Source organism: Macaca thibetana, chromosome 6 (assembly GCF_024542745.1).
Source record: "Macaca thibetana thibetana isolate TM-01 chromosome 6, ASM2454274v1, whole genome shotgun sequence".
Classification (NCBI taxonomy): domain Eukaryota; kingdom Metazoa; phylum Chordata; class Mammalia; order Primates; family Cercopithecidae; genus Macaca; species Macaca thibetana.
In genome coordinates, this window is record NC_065583.1 from 108,949,469 (window position 1) to 108,967,926 (window position 18,458).

Genomic DNA, 18,458 nt, shown 5'->3' on the forward strand with positions numbered 1-18,458 from the left:
ACAAAATTGATAGACCGCTAGCAAGACTAATAAAGAAGAAAAGAGAGAAGAATAAAATAGACACAATAAAAAATGATAAAGGGGATATCACCACCAACCTCACAGAAATACAAACTACCATCAGAGAATACTATAAACACCTCTACGCAAATAAACTAGAAAATCTAGAAGAAATGGTTAATTTCCTGGTCACTTACACTCTCCCAAGACTAAACCAGGAAGACGTTGAATCCCTGAATAGACCAATACCAGGCTCTGAAATTGAGGCAATAATTAATGGCCTACCAACCAAAAAAAGTCCAGGACCAGACGGATTCACAGCTGAATTCTACTAGAAGTACAAGGAGGAGCTGGTACCATTCCTTCTGAAACTATTCCAATCAATAGAAAAAGAGGGAATCCTCCCTAACTCATTTTACGAGGCCAACATCATTCTGATACCAAAGCCTGGCAGAGACACAACAAAAAAAGAGAATTTTAGACCAATATCCCTGATGAACATCGATGCAAAAATCCTCAATAAAATACTGGCAAACCGAATCCAGCAGCACATCAGAAAGCTTATCCACCATGATCAAGTGGGCTTCATCCCTGGGATGCAAGGCTGATTCAACATACACAAATCAATAAACATAATCCAGCATATAAACAGAACCAAAGACAAAAACCACATGATCATCTCAATAGCTGCAGAAAAGGCCTTTGACAAAATTCAACAGCCCTTCATGATAAAAATGCTCAATAAATTCGGTATTGATGGAACATACCTCAAAATAATAAGAGCTATTTATGAGAAACCCACAGCCAATATCATACTGAATGGGCAAAAACTGGAAGCATTCCCTTTGAAAACTGGCACAAGACAGGGATGCCCTCTCTAACCACTCCTATTCAACATAGTGTTGGAAGTTCTGGCTAGGGCAATCAGGCAAGAGAAAGAAATCAAGGGTATTCAGTTAGGAAAAGAAGAAGTCAAATTGTCCCTGTTTTCAGATGACATGATTGTATATTTAGAAAACCCCATTGTCTCAGCCCAAAATCTCCTTAAACTGATAAGCAACTTCAGCAAAATCTCAGAATACAAAATTAATGTGCAAAAATCACAAGCATTCTTATACACCAGTAACAGACAAACGGAGAGCCAAATCATGAATGAACTTCCATTCACAATTGCTTCAAAGAGAATAAAATACCTAGGAATCCAACTTACAAGGGATGTAAAGGACCTCTTCAAGGAGAACTACAAACCACTGCTCAGTGAAATAAAAGAGGACACAAACAAATGGAAGAACATACCATGCTCATGGATAGGAAGAATCAATATTGTGAAAATGGCCATACTGCCCAAGGTAATTTATAGATTCAATGCCATCCCCATCAAGCTACCAATGAGTTTCTTCACAGAATTGGAAAAAACTGCTTTAAACTTCATATGGATCCAAAAAAGAGCCCGCATTGCCAAGACAATCCTAAGTCAAAAGAACAAAGCTGGAGGCATCACACTACCTGACTGCAAACTATATTACAAGGCTACAGTAACCAAAACAGCATGGTACTGGTACCAAAACAGAGATATAGACCAATGGAACAGAACAGAGTCCTCAGAAATAATACCACACATTTACAGCCATCTGATCTTTGACAAACCCGACAAAAACAAGAAATGGGGAAAGGATTCCCTATTTAATAAATGGTGCTGGGAAAATTGGTTAGCCATACGTAGAAAGCTGAAACTGGATCCTTTCCTTACTCCTTATACGAAAATTAATTCAAGATGGATTAGAGACTTAAATGTTAGACCTAATACCATAAAAACCCTAGAAGAAAACCTAGGTAATACCATTCAGGACATAGGCATGGGCAAGGACTTCATGTCTAAAACACCAAAAGCAATGGCAACAAAAGCCAAAATTGACCAATGGGATCTAAGTAAACTAAAGAGCTTCTGCACAGCAAAAGAAACTACCATCAGAGTGAACAGGCAACCTACAGAATGGGAGAAAATTTTTGTAATCTACTCATCTGACAAAGGGCTAATATCCAGAACCTACAAAGAACTCAAACAAATTTACAAGAAAAAAACAAACGACCCCATCAAAAAGTGGGCAAAGGATATGAACAGACACTTCGCAAAAGAAGACATGCATACAGCCAACAGGCACATGAAAAAATGCTCGTCATCACTGGCCATGAGAGAAATGCAAATCAAAACCACAATGAGATACCATCTCACACCAGTTGGAATGGCAATCATTAAAAAGTCAGGAAACAACAGGTGCTGGAGAGGATGTGGAGAAATAGGAATACTTTTACACTATTGGTGGGATTATAAACTAGGTCAACCACTGTGGAAAACAGTATGGTGATTCCTCAAGGATCTAGAACTAGAAATATCATATGACCCAGCCATCCCATTACTGGGTATATACCCAAAGGATTATAAATCGTTCTGCTATAAAGGTTATATATGTTTATATAAATGCTATATATGTTTATTGCAGCACTATTCACAATAGCAAAGACTTGGAATCAACCCAAATGTCCACCAGTGACAGATTGGATTAAGAAAATGTGGCACATATACACCATGGAATACCATGCAGCCATAAAAAAGGATGAGTTCGTGTCCTTTGTAGGGACATGGATGCAGCTGGAAACCATCATTCTCAGCAAACTATCGCAAGAACAGAAAACCAAACACCGCATGTTCTCACTCATAGGTGGGAATTGGACAATGAGATCACTTGGACTCAGAAAGGGGAACATCACACACCGGGGCCTATTATGGGGAGGGGGGAGCAGGGAGGAGCATTGGGAATTATACCTGATGTAAATGATGAGTTGATGGGTGCTGACGAGTTGATGGGTGCAGCACAGCAACATGGCACAAGTATACATATGTAACAAACCTGCACGTTATGCACATGTGCCCTAGAACTTAAAGTATAATAAAAAAACAACAACAACAACAACAAAAACATTCATTCAACCCAGTGGGATAGAAGATATTATCCCTATTTAATAGAACAGAAATCGAGAATCGGGGAAGTTAAGAAGCTTGTCCGAGCTCAGACAGCCAAAAAACGGCAACACTGGAGTCAGATTCACATGTGAATGATCCTGAAGCCCCTGCTCCTTCTCTGTCCGGCTCCAGGAAAGGGGCCACATACTCAGTGTAGTAGTAGTGAGCCTGTCTTTGGCGCGGCCTCCTTTGTCTTCATGGTTCAGTTGAGGAAAATGACCTGAGCCTCAAGGTTGCCTAAAATTTGTCTGCCAGTGTGTCTGCCTCTTACTAAAGTTCCTCACAAGAATGTGGGCTCTGATTGGATGCTTCCACGGTTTTGTGTTTTTGTACTTCATCATTTCCTAGCAAAATGTCTCTCTGAAAAATGTCCTCCTTTCAGCATTGAACTACAGGAACAGAGATTTTTCCCTTGTCTGAGCCAGTGGCAGGGTGGTCATACATGTGTGGCTCGGAGACCCAGTTTTAGAATAACTGAGGCCGGTGGTGAGTGTCCAGGACAGAAGAAACCCGGGGTCACTGTTGGCCCCTCTTTCTGCGGGCTGCTCACAGATGCCACCTACCCGTGGCCCCCAGAAACAATGCATTCAGACCCCAAACCACTGTACTGGAACAGCTCTATCCAACTTCCAGTTTTCTAGCTCAGGAAAGTCCTTGAATTTAAAAGCTGGAAGAGACCTCACAAATCTCATTTTGCATGAGAAAACTCAGATAGGATTTTCCTGAGGTCACACAATAAGTGGCTGGGCAGGATTATTGTTTACGACAGAAACTACGGAAGCACTTTATAATTAGGAAAAAAAAATTGCTGAAAGCAAAAAAAGCATATAGCTCTTTATGCTTCACAATTTACTTGGGAGACATATACCGAGAGGGGAGACATATACCGAGAGATGAGACATCGTGTGAACTGTAAACTTCCTACAGGAACACGGGCGTCGGGGACCAAGGAGGCCGCAGAGGTTAGAAAAGACTTCAAGGGGAGGTGAGGGGCTAGCGTGGGCCCCTGGAGGACTAACAGGAGAGCCTGGCAGAGAGAGGGCGACGGCGAGGAAAGGACAGAGAGACCGGGGACCTCACTGGCTGGGCCTAAGGAAGGGGAGGGACCCCGCCGCCCCACCTCACCCCACCCCTGCTCAAATCTCTGGATCCTGGAGCAAAAATGGGAAAAAGCGCCCAGACAGCTCTGCAGCGCGGCTCCTCCGTCTCTCAGCGAGTGTAAGCAAGCCCATGTGCTGGGACGCGGCTAAGGGGATCCGGGCATGCTTGGCGGGCGGCCGGGAGGAGGCGCCCGCCCCTGCCCTGGCAGCCCCTCTGGGCCCCTCCCCGCCGCCCTTCGCTCTGTCCTCCGCCTGGGTCCGTGTTGTGGGCTCCCAGTCACCTCTCCACCCGCCTCCCTCGTCGGTCGCCTACTGCTGCTTTAGCCGGGAAAGGCCCAGAACACGCTGCCTTTTCCAGTTAACGTAGGGGTTGGAGGGAAGGAGAGAGCTGGTGCTCCCGTCCTTTTCCCTCGTTTGTCCTGACCTCTGCCCTGCTTGTCTAGGCGAAGGAGGCCCCGGAAAGCGGCACTGCCCGCAGCCCTGCCGGCCTCCGCTCGCGCAGTCCACCCTTAGATCTTACAACTGAAGGTGGCGCTTTCAAATCCCAGTTTCGTTATATATTCGTGCTTCCTATTTACCGGATACCGCGAACTGCTCTTCATGCTGCAAGGGGAGAAAAAGATGCATTCAGCCCTTCAGTTTGTTTATTACAGTAATCATGACGCTGGAAGACCGGGCGTGCAATATAAAACCCAGGAAGGGAGGGATTAAAAGAATAGAAACAAGAGAAGAAGGCCACACAGCCCAGATCCCAGAAAGCAGAGGGGGCATTGCTCTCAGGTTGCTGCCTCGGAAAAGGGCTTTTTGGAGCATTTGTTAAGTGCCACAAAGCCCTACCAGGATTGATAAAAACCGTTTTCCTCTGAGGTTTTCATGTATTCCTTGAACAAATATTTACCAAGTGCCTAATATGTTACAGACATTGTTCTAATTGACAGACATCTTTGCCCTCATAAGAACTCACATTATCATGGAGGAAAGAGAAAATAAAGCACAAACATAATAAATAAGTGAATTACATCTTGGAAGGTAATTTTTAAAAAACAGAGCAGGCTAACAGCATGAGTGTGTGGGGATTCCAGTTTTAAAGAGAGTGACCTGGGTGGGCCCCAGGGGGAAACCTGCTAGGCACGAAATAGGCAATCCCAGATAAGCCTGCTGTCTCTGTGAGTTGACGGGCCCTTCCTTGTGCTCATACATGTGCATACAGCTGGAGACCCTTGCAGAGGGTGGCTGTCTTTTACTGCTTGAATAGGATGGGAGGTGGGGCATCAGTTATTCATATTTTAATAGACCATTGCAGCTGTGACTTCCCCTGCTTCCATTCCTAACCTCTGGAGAGCTGCGAAATGGTGCTGATTTCCAAAAACAGGTAGGAAGGTAAGGGAGGAAAAAAATCCTAAAACAAGGAGTTGTGTGCTTTGGAGGAGCACTGGAGTCCCCCGTTTGGCTCCTGAGATAGCTAATGGAAGATGGATCCAGCTTTAGGGTAGGAACTAGCTATTTATCTATTAGTCAAGGGACATATTTTAACCATCCTGAATTAGATTGTGCAATCAGGTTGGTAAGAATGACAATAATAATTAAAATAGCTGGTGTTTATTGAGTACTTATTAGGTAACAGGTATCATGCATAGGTTTCACAGGTAACCTTTTAGTTTTTTCTTCAACTAGAATGTCATGTAAGCTCCATGAGAGTAGACACTTTATTTTGTTCACTGCTGTGTCAGAATCAATGCCTGGCACTTAGATGGCACTCACTGCAGGAATGAATGAATGATTGCATTCTGGAGAAGAGTTTCAAGGCGCTCTTGCTCTGGGCCTTACAGTGAGATGCTGAGGAGGTTTTAGGCCCTTCCTCTTCTTCAGAGTGCAGCAAACATAACACATACCTCTTTCTTGTTGTTGCTGACTGCTCTGTAGATACTCCAGGCATTGTTAGAGGGACAGTTTCTTCTCTTTATTGTGTTTTCCACCCTCCCTATCTCCTTGGTGGGCAGGTGGTTAGAGGAGGGGAAAAGGAGGGTGAGGGGAAAAGAAAACTTTATCTTGCCTTTCATCCATGACTTCATTTACATTTAGTTCTTACAACAACCCATTTGACAGAAGAGGAAACTGAGACTCAGGAAGAGTAAGTAGTTGTCAAGGTCTTGTGGCAAGTTAATGCCAAGGAGCCTCAGCCCCCAGAGCTGTGCTCTTACCCATTACACTGGATGGCAGGGCAAAGAATGCACTATCATTACTTTGCATTTTTTCTGCTGTTTCGCTGACCCCATCTCTAGGGGTAGGACAATGTTTAGGGCAGGTTCCCTACTGTCTAGGGGGATATTTAAAAGCATGCCAAATATTTTGACAATGAATTCAAAACAAAAGATCACATTATTTTCTGTCTTGGAATTAACAGTGAACTGGCTCAAGTTCATTATTACTAACAGTTGGCTCAGTGGTGAGGAATATTGGGCCATGAAGCTTATTTGGGCACAGGGTGTTTGTTGTTGTTCAACTGCTTACCTCCTTTGGGGTTGTCAAGGAATAGGGGTTTGTTAGTGCCTATTACATATTCGGTGCTTAAGCAAGTTACTGAGTGGGGAGGGGCAGGAAGGATTAAAATTGCAGCAGAAGTCCTGCTTAATCTGACTGCACTGATGGCTGGCAGCTACTGAAGAGAATGATAATAAAAAAGACTACTACCAGACCATCCTGGCTAATATGGTGAAACCCTGTCTCTATTAAAAATACAAAAAATTAGCCGGGCGTGGTGCCGGGCGCCTCTAGTCCCGGCTACTCGGGAGACTGAGGCAGATTTGTGTACCCAGGAGTCAGAGGTTGCAGTGAGCTGAGATCGCGCCACTGCACTCCAGCCTGGGCAACAGAGCAAGACTTCATCTCAAACAAACAAACAAACAAACAAACAAAAAAACTACCCAAAACATTTTTGTTGTTTTTTTTTTAAGTGTCTCAAAAATCAGTAAAACTTTATTCACTTCCATTATTTCACCATTAACAGAAAACTGGAGAAAGCAAAAATGTTTTGTGTTTACAAAGACAAACGGCCTCTTTACCCAGAGATCAAAACCTCAAACCACAAGGGGGAAGATAAAAGCGCCCTCCCCACATACCCTGAGCTGACCGTTGTCATCTTAGGCAAAGCCTTCAGTCCACTGGCCGGGGACCCTGTCTATGGCCAATTCAAGAAGACGGCCAAGAAATCACACCCATCCATTCCCGTGTTATAAAGTTGAACAGAAGCTACACCAAGGGTCAAGTGTCTGTATTTTACAGGACACACTAACCAGGTGGCTACTTATTAAAAAAAAACAAGATTCATTTCAGGCACAACATTTTTATTTTTTTTGTTTGTTTTGTTTTTAAATCAGTAAAAGAAACAGGGTCCTAGAAGCTGCATTGATCCAAGCAGCAGCAAGTTTGTGCATTCATTTTTTTTGTTTTTGTTTAAATATGTTTAACTTTTCAGACTGCTGGCACTCCTCATTTGCATGAAATTCTGTACCATACTTACTAATTGTAGTAAAGTTACCCCTCAACTCAAGAATAAAACCTACTCTGGAAGATAATTTTCACTGAAATATAAACAAACCTCTTTAAGTGGATTGTGACAAGATTATAAATGATATAAAAAATAACATTTTAAAATTTGGCCATCAACTTTAAGAAATGGTTTGCCTATACAAATTTGTGTAATTTTTAAAAGATAATGTATTCTACCCTCATATGGTCCTCAGAATTAAAGCATAATGAACAGGAAGAAAAAGAAAAAGAATGCAACTGAGTGCTAAGGCAGAACATCTTGCCAGAAGTAATTAATGAAGGTAGAGTATATAATGAAAAGTGCAGAATTTCATAGGGCCAACAAGATAACAGTCTATATTTTTCACTTACACAGGCGAAGTGGATTTTGCAATTACCAGTTGCGTTAAATGCTCCAAATAAAGCTCCTAAAATTGACACTATAAGACACCTCCTTAAGTTTTCCAGGCTGAACTGTGCATTATTTTAAAATGGTTTTCTTAAATTTATTTATTTTTAAACATAACCCGAAGAAGGTGTTAAAACTGGTGTAATAGCTCAATAGAATAAGTATTCCAGATTCGGGAGGGATGAAGAGGGAGATATCAAGAACCCTTCACCAGATTCTCCCCAACTTGATCATAATGGATTAAAGATATGTTTTGTGGATGTGGTTAGTCAATGACATCAGCTTGATGGATGTTTCTGCACCAAACCCCATTGAGTTATCTGGTCCCCTTGGCTGATGAAGAACCATTAGGTGAGGAGCACTGGCATCATCCAGAGTGATGTTCTTCAAACGATTGACCAACCAATCAGGTCGAGGAGCTGCAACAGCCTTGGGGCCCTCATAGACTTGCCAAACATTACAGGCGCTGCACTTGCCAGTGCGCTGATGAAGAATCACGAGAACTCCACCTCATCTCCTGCCTGTAGCTCAATGCCATCCTGAACTTCTTTCACACGGAAAAAGAGCTTCTGGCTATCTCCTACTTCATAGTTAATGAAGCCAAACTGATCTTTCACACATTCCACTGTGGCCCTATGCAGGGGTGTGATGTTGTAAGCCATAGTTTGTGCATTTTGGCCCGGGACACACAATTGGAACTTGATGCTTTCCCCTTTCTGCAGGCAATCCCTATTGTTGGCCATCCCAACGACACCAAATGGATAGACATCACCTTTCATATCGCCCTCCTTCACAATCTCAATCATTCCTCGGTACTCAGTCTGTGTTGGATCAACACTCCTCAGGGGCGAATGACTTTGCCAGAGTAAGTGGTGGGATCAGCTTCCTCAGTAATGCCATTCACTGAGTGTGTTTTGTTTACTTTTTCTGCACTGACTTTATTGCCTTTGCCTTTGGACAAGCTATACTCGACCATGACCCCCAGTTCCAAGCTATCAACATCACCAGAGAACTCACTGTAATGGAAAAAGTTTTCCTTATCATGATTGGCTGTTTCAGTAAATCCAACGTTTTAATTGTACATATACCTGAAGTTAATATGTAAACATATAAATTCATATAAATACATATACATATAAATTCATTTGCCAGTTTTTCATGGAAAGCTAAGACCTGTGCTTTGGTTCTAGATCAGCTGATAAGAGTTCTGTATGATCTTTCTGGAAAAAATCATATCCATAGTGAATACTCTATTATTTCCAGTTTTGGTTTCTTTCAAATGACTCAACAACATAAAGATAGTTTTCATGCAAGCTGACTGTGGATGACTTGCAGATTTTTCATACATTTCCCCCTACATTATTTTATTGTCTTTCTCACATCTAATTTGAGAGTGAAGTTTTTGTGTATGTGTGGTTCAATTTTATGTGTCTTTTCACAGCATTCAAATCAGTTTTTGTAGAAACAGTTTTTTAATTCACATGCTCTAAATTTATCTATTAAATTGTTTGTTGCCCCATGTCCTTACACTGTTACTGGTGTAAGGACATAGGGCAACAAACATGGCTGATCCTTGGCAAGCTCATAACTCAAGGGAAGAAGTAGACACAGAGCGGCTTCCTAGCTGAGAGACTTCTTTATGCCATGGGCATGGAGCAGTAAGTTTTCTAGAGGAAATGGAGATCATAAGTAAATTTGGAGAGTCAGCTAAGTGGAGGTTGAATAAGGGAGCTTCTACTACACGTGTACCCGAGACATGTCACTATTCTAGCCCTCCAGAATCTCACAACGTATTGGGAATATGTCCTAGAAATGTGTCCACATATGCCTTACTCATAATCCACAGAGGTCTCCTCCCTTCAATCATTGTTGAGAACCAAGGGGTTCTTATCTTGCCTTATCCCCCAGATCACTTGAGGTGAACACCCCACCCACAGATAGCCACCCATGCCTTGGAGTCTTTATGGAAAAGAAAAGTCAAGTCAATTATATTCCCCTAACAAGGAATTTACACTTAGGAAATAGAGAAACTCAACACATTGGTGATGGGTGCTCGAATGAGAGGTCATGAAGTCAGGTTTGGGTAGCTATAATGGGACCATTGGGGTTTTGAGAAAATGGAAGTACAGATGGACCAGGTAAAGAACAGTGGAAATCTAGATGAAATAGTTATGCAAAGAAATAGGCAATCCATAACAGAGAGGGAAATGAAGTGTGGCTGGTCTTCAAGATTCCTGGCTTTCTCCCTTCCTGGATCTTATTTGTTTTGCATTTCCTGAATCTCTCTGAGACCTTGCTATAGTCTTGCCATTTGACATCCCTTTTAACTTGAGTTAGTTTGAATAGGTTTCTGGCCCTTGCAATGTAAAAATATTAGATTAAGAGACAAGGTGAGAACAAGCTAGTGTTAAATTGTATGTTTCTATGCATTAAGAATTCCCAAGAGTTCAGAGAAGAGAAAGATCAGTTGATATCTTAATTTTCTGCTCTTCTATTCCTCTAAACTTAGAAGGTAGGCTCAAATAATCCCTGCCATTAGCTCTGCCCAGCCCATTTCAAACATTGAACACTGCATTTACCCATCCTTGCCCCTTGACCAGGATGACGGCTCAGCATTCCATCCTTCCCTCTGTTGTTCCCACTCTGATTTCGTATTCTAGACAAGTATCTCCTGTCTCTGCCCTGTCCCCAGTGTCCACCAGTTTTAGTGTACTGGAAGTGAGATTTGCCTTTCTTCCTTCTTCGGAGCTTCCAAAACTGGCCCTACCATTGAAGCTGCTCATGTGGCCACTTCCAGCTACTGGCTGAGGCCTCTTCCCTGACGCCTTTCTCCCTACACTCCCTCTTTATTATTGGCTATAGAAACCTCTCTTAGTCACCCAAGCTATTTCCCAGGATCTTGCCTTTCCCTGTCCTTGTTCTTTTAATCATTATCATCTCAGAAATTTCACAGACAAGGTGGGATTTGGCTGGGCTTGGAAGGATAAGTGGATGTGGTTTGGCAGAGGGGCAGGAGAAATGCGGTCCAATTATAATGGTTTATACCAACTTCATTCTCATTGGCTTTTAGACTACGACCCTGTTTTTAGTAAGAGCATGATATCATTGTCGTGGGAATGAAGAGCTATCTATTTGCCATTTTGCACAGGGACAAATATATACATTTCTTAGCTGTGATACGAAAATTTTTAAAGTCAGTACTTGCACATAATGCCAAAACTTAATTCCATGAAAGGCCCAAGAAATGTATGAGTCATGTTTCCTGTAGTTGTGAGAAGTTGTGGGTTAAATGGATTAAGGAGCATCAGTAAGAATACTCTCAACCATTCCAGTTAAAAAAGGTAGCTATGCCTGTAATCCCAGCACTTTGGGAGGCCAAGGAGGGTGGATCACAAGATCAGGAGATTGAGACCATCCTGGCTAACACAGTGAAACCCCATCACTACTAAAAACATACAAAAAAATTAGCTGGGCGTGCTGGTGGGTGCCTGTAGTCCCAGCTACTCAGGAGGCTGAGGCAGGAGAACGGTGTGAACCCAGGAGGCGGAGCTTGCAGTGAGCCGAGATTGCACCACTGCACTCCAGCCTGGGACACAGAGCAAGACTCCGTCTTAAAAAAAAAAAAAAAAAAAAAAAAAAAAAAAAGTAGCTATACTCAGCAGAAGACTCACTGATGGTAACATTACAACTGCCACTTTAACTCCTCAGGCTAAAGAAAAAATATCTACTGGTCTACTATGTCATCTGAAAGAGAATATCTAGTAACCTCTCTATATGGTATTCAGAATAAGTGAACTTTTTACGTAATTGAAAGTTATTCCTTTAAGAGGTAAAATCTTTGTTGGAAGTTTATCAGATTTTCTTGCTTTTATCAAACAGAGAATGTTAAACTAAATTAATATTCCTAGGTGGCTCAAGGTCTCCCTAGACATTTTGTAACATCTGTTTGCCACAATTTCCACTGATGAGCAGGCCTAGGGTAGCTATGCTTTGAAGCATGTGACTCTCTTCCCAACTGATTGAATAAAAATGGGCACCTGTTTCAAAAGTAGCCAGTCCACAAGCTGGTCAATGATCGTTGACCTACAGTCTGGCTTAAAAAGTTGAGTTGGACAAATAGGATGCTCAGTAATCTAAGCCAAATATGGAAAGAGGTAAAGATTTGCAAGCTGAGCCTAAACAAAACCTCTGTGACATAAAGTCAGGGATGAAGAGTCCATGATGGTCTATAAGTAAGCAAAGCTGTGAGAAAGCAGTCACTGTGGTGAAGCAGATAAAGTCAATTGAGGGAAGACTAAGGAGCTGATATGCAGAGATCTCTGTTCTTAAAAGCCAGAAGAATCTGGCTAGAATGAGGGCCCTTCCTTCATTACCATGTGTAGGCGTTCAGCCATCCTGAAGTGTTCAGGGCAGGGTAGCTAACATTGAGCATCTCCAGTTTGCTCTTCTCTTTGGGCTGGGGCTACTTGTCCTTGGTAGTCTTCCAGGTTCCCGTAAGTCCCCTCTCTTCACTCTTGGGACGTCTATTTTTTCCCAAATCAACATTTCTAGGCTTTGCTCTGGCTCCTCTGTTTTGGCCGGTCAGTTGCCATTTTTCATCACTTTTTTCAGTTCCTCCTGTCCTAGGTCTCCTGAGATTCTGGGTTTTGACATTATCGTGGACTGGCTTCTATAGCCTTCAGAGATCCTGTTGTCTTAGGTGTGTGCTGTTGTCTAGAAAAAGAATCAGTTGCCTCACGTCTTCTGTAACCTTCAAGGTTGAATCTTCCCAAAGTGAACCACTGCTCACTCCCAGAGGCCTTTGGGGCTATTTCAAGTTTGCAGCTGTTCTGGAGAATAGGGGTTACCAGATGTCAGAGAAATACCAATTGACTAATAATGTATTATGTTCTTTTCTTTTCTTTCCTCTTTTTTTTTTTTTTTTGGCAGCAAAAGCTTGCCTTTCAAGTCCCTTGCTTATTTTAAAATTAGTTTGCCTTCCATGAGCTTAAACTGTTTGAGCTGTGGGGGGTAAATGAGCTAAGATGTTTGTTGTGCTAAATTTCAGGGAAAAGTCAACCTGAATTAAAATTCGACCTCAGGTAATGAACAAAATAAATATTGTTAGATAATTAAGAATTGATAATAGTACTGATTCTACCACGATATAGAAAATACCTGATCACAATATTAACAAACAGAATAATTAAGAGGGATAATTTTGAACTTTCCAAATGCCAGGTGAGCAAACATACTATTAGTAAATCTCTTACTGCCCATTTTCTTGAGAGATTGGAACACCTGAGCTCTGTCTAGCTTCTGGATTCCTGTGGGCCTTTTATATCTGATTATCTGGAGATGAAACTAAGGGTCATAGCTTGGCCTAATAGCATGAGAAAGTAAAGTGACCCAACATCTTTAAAACACCAATCATTTTCCCCTTCATATGCTTTTAGAAAGAAAACATGGGACAAATTGGCTCCAAGCATAATTCCCACCTCCCCTTTCTCTGCCCCCAGTTTAGAAAAGAAGAAAACCAGCTCTCCCTGCAATGCTGCATCTTCCTGTGTAGCATTATTACCCTGAACTGTAAAAGACTTCCGGGTACCAAATAAAGAATTTAGACATGCATCCCTCCTGAGAGAGAGTCACAGGAAAGTAAAGGAAAAGAAGGTTTGGGAGGAAATATTAAAGATGTGGCACTGTTTCATTCAGGTGAGAAAGTCATGGTGAATTTCTGTGTCTCCATCCATCCATCCATCCATCGATCTGTCGATCCATCCATCCATCCATCCATCCATCCATCCATCCATGCATCCATCCATGCAGCTATGTAGCTTAGGATGAGAATTCAGAAGTAATGTTTGCTGAGGGATGTGTATTAACATGTGTATTTGAAATAATTTAGAAAACTTAATAGAAAACTATGGTTATATGAAAGTAAGCCTGATTTGCTAATTAATTTGACAATGACAGCAGCTTTGCCAATTATGTTATATGGTTGACTTTTCTGTAAATTGTGTGAGCCAAACATGCAGTTTCATTGTTTTTTTTTTTAATAAAATATTTAAACAATTTATAAGATGGTAGAAATTTCACTCTTTACATTTATTTAAATGAATGGTAAAGATGTCAGCTTGAAAATGTGGATGGGTATAGAGTTTTCAAAAATTATTTTACCCTGGAAATACTAGAACAAAAGAATTGAGTACCATTGCTGTAAGAAATGGTTAAGGGAGCTATGGTATTTTGCTTGGGGAAGATGAAGAGAGGTGGGACTTGTGGAGGTGGTGGAGATGTGGGGGCTTGTTCTTAAACAATTCAACTAAGCAAGTGTTATAAACACTTTCTTTGTGCAGAACACTGGACAAGGTGCTGTGGTCACACAGAGATGACTAGATGCTGATGACATTGCCATGCCCTTAAACTAGGTAAATTTGTATCAAGAAAGATTTATGCTATACATCATTTTGGGAGGAGTAGGTGCTCTAATGAAATAAAAATGGGGTATCATAACTCCAAAAATGTTAATCTTGGGAGTGAACCATCTTCCTCGTAAAGGGGGCTAGTCCAATGATGGGAAACCCTGCATTGGTCTTTTAAAATAAGATCTGGCATATGCAAGAATGTTCACAGAAACACTATGCACATGCTCACAAACCAAACCAACCCAAATGTCCTCTTCAGTAGAATGGCTAGATAAATCACATATTTAAACAACAGGTTACTGTAGAACAATAAAACCAAGAGTCAAGAAACTGCAACTACACACAATATGGATGAATCTCACAAACATAATGTTTAGTAACAAAAATGTTATGTAAGGTCACCTACAAAATATAGAAAATTACCTCAAAAGGCCAAATCTAAGAACTATTGGTGTTCAAGAGGGAGCTGAGCAATAGCAAGGGATAGAAAGCTTATTTAGAGATGTAATAACAGAAAAAAAATTCCCAAAACTTGAGGAAGATATACATATCCAGGTACAAGAAGGTCAAAGAACACCAAACAGATTTGATCCAAATAAGACTAACCCAGGGCATATAATAATCAAATTTTCAAAGATCAAGAACAAATAGAAAATTCTAAAAGCAGCATGAGAAAACAAGTAAATAACATATAAAGAAGTGTCAATTCATCTGGCAATAGACTTCTCAACAGAAACCATACAGTCCAGGAGGGAATCCTGAAAGAAAAAACAACAACAACAAAAAAAAGGTCATTTAAGAATACTGTATTCAGCAAAGTATCCTTGAAATATAAAGGAGAGATAGGCTTTCCCAGACAAACAAAAACAGAGAATTCATCACCACCAGACCCATCTTACGAGAAATGCTAAAGGAAGTTCTTTAATCTGAAAGAAAAAAACACTAATATTTAAAAAAAAAAAAACCACAAACATTTGAAAATATAAAACCTACTGGTAAAATTAAGTACATGGACAAACCCAGAATAGTCTAATACTGTAATTTTGATGTATAATACACTCATAACAGTAGTATGAAGTCCCCCATCAATCTATCAAAAACAATAATACCTATAGAAACATGTTAAGAGACAGGTAACATAAAAATATATAAATTGAGGCTGGATGCAGTGGTGTATGCTTGTAATCCTAGCACTTTGGGAGGCTGAGATAGGAGGGTTGTTTGAGGCCAGGTGTTTGAGACCAGCCTGGTCAACATAATGAAACCATATCTCTATAAAAATTAAAATTAGCCAGACATCCTGGCACACACCTGTAGTCCTAACTACTCTGGAGATTGAGGCAGGAAGATCACTTGAATTGTCTCAATGTGTATATATATATCTGTTCTATTCTTTGTGATCTAAGACCAGTTGTCATCTCTTTAAAATAACTTATTTCGATGAGATGTTTTTTGTAAGCCTCACAGTAACTACAATGCAAAAACCTATAATAGATTCACTAAAATTAAAAAAGAATAAATTAAAACATACTACCAGAGGCAATTACTTAACCCCAAAGGAAGATGATGATAAAGGACGAAAGGAGTTACAAAGCAACCAGAAAAGAAGCAACAAAATAGCAGTAGTAAGTCCTTACTTATTAATAATAACACTGAATGTAAGTGAACTCAATTCTCCCATTAAAAGGCATAGAGTGGTTGAATGGATAAAGAAACAAGACCCAACCATATGCTGCCTAAAAGAAGCCCATTTCACCTATAAAGACACACATAAACTGAAAGTAAAGGGGTGGAAAATGATATTCCATGCAACTGGAAACAAACAAAAAAAAGAGCAAGAGTAGTTATATTAGGTAAAAAACTACACATTAAAGACTGTAATAAGAGACAAAAGAGGTCATTATATGATGATAAAGAGGTCAATTCACCAAGAGAATATAACAATTATAACTATCTATGCACCCAACACTGGAGCTTCTAAGTATATAAAACAAATATAAATAGAACTAAAGGGAGAGATAGACTGCAATACAATAATGGTAGAAGACTTCTACATCTCACTTTCTGTAATAGATCATCGAGACAGAAAGTCAACAAAGAAACATCAGAGTTAAACTATACACTAGACCAAATAGGCTTAACTAACATGTCCTGGACGTTTCACCCAACTGCTGTGGAATACACATTCTGTTCATCAGCACAGGGACATTCTCCAGAATAGATCATATCTCATGCTACAAAACAAGTCTCAACAAATTCCCAAAGGTAGAAATCATACCAAGTATCTTTTCTGGCCACAATGGAATAAAACTACAAATCAATAACAAGAGGAACATTGAAAATGTCATAAACACATAGAAATTAAACAACATGGTCCTGGACAACAAATGGGTCAATGAAGAAATTAAGAAGGAAATTAAATAATTTCTTGAGGCAAATAAAAACAGAAATACAACATACCAAAATCTATGGGACACAGCAAAAGAAGCACTTTGAGGGCAGTTTATAGCTATAAATGCTTATATCAATTAAGTAGAAAGACTTCAAATAAACAATCTAATGATGCTCCTTAAGGAACTATAAAAGTAAAAACAAACCAAACTCCGAATTAGCAGAAGGAAAGAAATAATAAAGATGAGAACAGAAATAAATGAAAATGAGACCAAAAAAAAAAAAAACCAATACAGAAGAAAAATGAAATGAAAGTTATTGTTTGGACAATATAAACAAAGCTGACAAACCTTTGGTTGGACTTTGGTTTTCAAGAAAAAAAGGGAGAAGACCCAAATGAATAACATCAGAAATGAAGAAGAAGACATAACAAACGAGACCACAGAAATACAAAGAATCACTAGAGACTATCATGAACAACTATATGCTAACAAATCGGAAAACCTGGAAGAAATGGATAAATTCCTGATCACATACAACCTACCAAGATTGAACCATGAAGAAATAGAAAACCTCAATAAATAAGTAATAGGTAATGAGATCAAGCCATAATAAAAGTTTCCCATCAAAGAAAAGTCGAGGACTGGATGGCTTCACTGCTGAATTCTACCAAGCATTCAAAGAACCAATGCCAAATCTACTCAAACTCTTCAAAAAAATTGATAAAGAAGAAATACTTTCAAACTCACCCTACAAGGCTAGAATTACTTTGATGCCAAAACCAGGCAGGGGCACACACACGAAAAGAAAACTACAAGCCAATATCAGTGATGAACATAGATGCAAAAATTCTCAACAAAGTACTATCAAACTGAATTTAACCACACATTAAAAATATAATTCACCATGATCAAGAGGGATTCATCCCAGGGATGCAAGGATGGTTCACTATAAGCAAATTAATAAACATAATATATCACATTAACAGAACCAAGAGCAAAAGCCACATGATTACTTCAATAGATGCCAGAAAACATTTGATAAAATTCAACATTCCTTTATTAAAAGCCATCATCAAATTGGGTATAGATGGAATATATAACAAATTAACAAAGGCTTATATGACAGACTCACAGCTAACAACATTGTACAGAAAGGGGAAAAATGGAAGGCCTTTCCTTACTTTAAAATCTGGAACAAGAAAAAGATGCCCACTTTCACCTCTTTTATTCTATATAATACTGTAAATCCTGGCCAGAGTAATTAGGCAAGAGAAAGAAATAAAGGGCATTCAAATTGGAATGAAGAAGTCAAATTAGCCTTGTTTGCAGATTACATGATCTTATGTTTAGGAAAACCTAAAGACTCTAGTAAAACTGTTAGAATTGATAAATGAATCTAGTAAAGTTTCAAGATACAAAATCAATATTCAAAAATTGGTGGCATTTATAATACACTGAAAGCAAATAATCTGAAAAAGAAATCAAGAGAGCAACCCAGGCTGGGCGTGGTGGCTCATGCCTGTAATCCCAACACTTTGGGAGGCTGAGGCAGGTGGATCACAAGGTCAGGAGATCAAGACCATCCTGGCTAACACAGTG

General features: G+C 40.1%; 1 protein-coding gene and 1 pseudogene across 1 annotated transcript in view; one reads left to right on the forward strand and one right to left on the reverse strand.

Annotated features, from left to right (window-relative positions):
* MRPS27 (mitochondrial ribosomal protein S27) overlaps positions 1 to 18,458 on the forward strand; it is a 1,100,726-nt gene that overhangs the window by 762,572 nt on the left and 319,696 nt on the right. The gene's annotated exons all lie outside the window — the stretch shown is intronic.
* On the reverse strand, positions 8,300 to 9,131 carry LOC126956165 (cold shock domain-containing protein E1-like; annotated as a pseudogene).